The sequence below is a fragment of the Sinocyclocheilus anshuiensis genome, unplaced genomic scaffold (genome assembly GCF_001515605.1).
Source record: "Sinocyclocheilus anshuiensis isolate Anshui unplaced genomic scaffold, SAMN03320099.WGS_v1.1 scaffold582, whole genome shotgun sequence".
In the NCBI taxonomy this organism is placed as follows: Eukaryota; Metazoa; Chordata; class Actinopteri; order Cypriniformes; family Cyprinidae; genus Sinocyclocheilus; species Sinocyclocheilus anshuiensis.
The window spans coordinates 600,149-602,321 of NW_015547659.1; the positions used below are offsets into that span (position 1 = coordinate 600,149).

A 2,173-nucleotide genomic window follows, 5' to 3' on the forward strand; every position below is an offset into this window, starting at 1 on the left:
ACCGCTCAGTCATGAGGCTCAGGTTAAAAATCCTGACGCTCAAACAGAACGTGTCTCACATCAGAACTGGTTTGTCACGATAGATCTAAAGGACACATACTTTCATATTTACATCCTTCCTCAACACAGGAAGTTCTTGAGGTTTGTTTTCGGGGGCGAAGCATACCAACATCGATTTCTTCCTTTCGGCCTAGCACTCTCACCTCACACTTTCACCAAGTGCATGAATGCTGCTCTGGCTCCTATGCGACTCAAAGGCATCCGCATACTCAATTATATCGACGATTGGTTGATATTAGCTTATTCGGAGCAGATGGTGGTTCTGCATTGAGATGTCATCCTCGCCCATATGAGAGCTGGGGTTAAGGCTGAACACCAAGAAAAGTGTGCTTTCTCCAGTACAGAGAACCACTCACCTGGGCATGGTGTGGGATTCGACCATGAAACAGGCACATCTGTCTCCTGCTCGGATCGAGTCGATCTTCACAGCTGTGAAGAGGGTAAAGCTAGGTCCAGTCACTCACTGTGAAACAGTTTCAGAGACTGTTGGGTCTGATGGCAGCTGCATCCAACGTGATACCTTTTGGCCTGCTGTACATGAGACCCTTGCAGTGATGGCTCAGAATCGAGGGGTTTTCCCCGAGGGGCAACCCACTTCGCATGATCAAGGTCACGTGGCGATGCTTATGTGCCTTAGACATGTGGAGGAAACCTTGGTTTCTATCTCAAGGCCCGGTGTTGGTGGGTTCTTGGCAGTGGTGTAGTCGGGGCCATACGCAAGTATACGCCGTATGCTTACTTTTTTCCCCGGGATGTTTGCGTATTACGACTTCTAAGGATCAATATTCGCGTATACCCTCGGTATACCCACTTGTTTTGTTGCTTCGCAAGTCCGTAATCTACTGTCATGTAGCTTCCCCTTTAATGGTGTCCCATACTGCTGTGTGAAATTCGTGATTCTTTGTAATTGGTGCAATATCACTTCTGTCATTCAACGCCCAATATGATGGTGCGGCCACGACGTGAAACAATTACTTTTGAATATTTTTACTAACACCCCGACCCGAGCCTCCGTTACATAAAATATAGATCTAACAGAGGAATGAGCCGTATGCAGTTACTGAAGGGAGAGAGAGAGCAGAAGAGAGCGCGTGAATGTGAATTACTCGCATATGACCGGCTTTCCCAACTATTTTATTGATAAAGTCTTTGTGTGTAAGAGAGAGAACACGCTGTCCAACAATTAATGCCACGGATCCCCAAATATAATCCCTTAGTCACTATAGTTTTGTCTGTTAATTTAGCTGAGTATTAAACTGCTAGCAATTGTTAGGCTATCAGGAGCACCCCATTATTATCATGTCAGAATACTGTATGCTGAAGGACATCATACTGTAAAGTTACATTAATACATTTAGCAGACAGATATTCGCATGGATTTATAGTTTAGGTAAGGAGGGAGAGCAGACAGCAAAACAAAAATATGAGTCAATTCAATAGTGTGTTCAGTAGGCTATTAGGATTTTTCAATTAAGGTATTGCACTAATTTTTATAAATAGGCACTTAAACACAATTTTTTTATATATATATTTGTATGAAAAATAGGTTTGTTACATCTTGGGTATTTAAGTCATTTTAAGATAAATAACATTCTGTGCAAACAAATTAAAATGAGGTGGTTGTTTTGCAACTAGATGGACACAGTTCTGTTCATAACGGTAGACCTGCTGGTGAAGAAGTGACAGGTACAAGAAAAACACACACATATACACAAGGGATGGACAGAGATATTGGGGGAAATGAAGAAACGGAAAATGGAAGTGAAGGTGCAGTTCAAGAATGGGGTAATATTGCTGGGTAATAGTAAACCACTTTTTTCTTTAGGACTACACCACTGGTTCTTGGTGCGGCAACCATCAGCTGGACCCAGTCAACTGCCCAGTTGGTTCAGTGCTGCAGTTCCTGCAGGAACGTTTTTTCGCAGGGTTAGCCCCCTCCACCCTGTAGGTGTACGTGGGGGCCATAACTGCTTACCATGCCCCTCTGGATGGTCAGTCATTGGGAAGAAACCCATTGGTTACACGTTTTCCTCCGTGGTGCTGTAGGGTATCAGACCGAATCAGACAATCTAAGATTTGGTCAAAACATGGTTGAAACATGAGGAGCCAAATT

General features: G+C 43.7%; 1 protein-coding gene across 1 annotated transcript in view; it reads right to left on the reverse strand.

Annotated features, from left to right (window-relative positions):
• srrm4 (serine/arginine repetitive matrix 4) overlaps positions 1 to 2,173 on the reverse strand; it is a 78,934-nt gene that overhangs the window by 19,659 nt on the left and 57,102 nt on the right. The window lies entirely within an intron of this gene.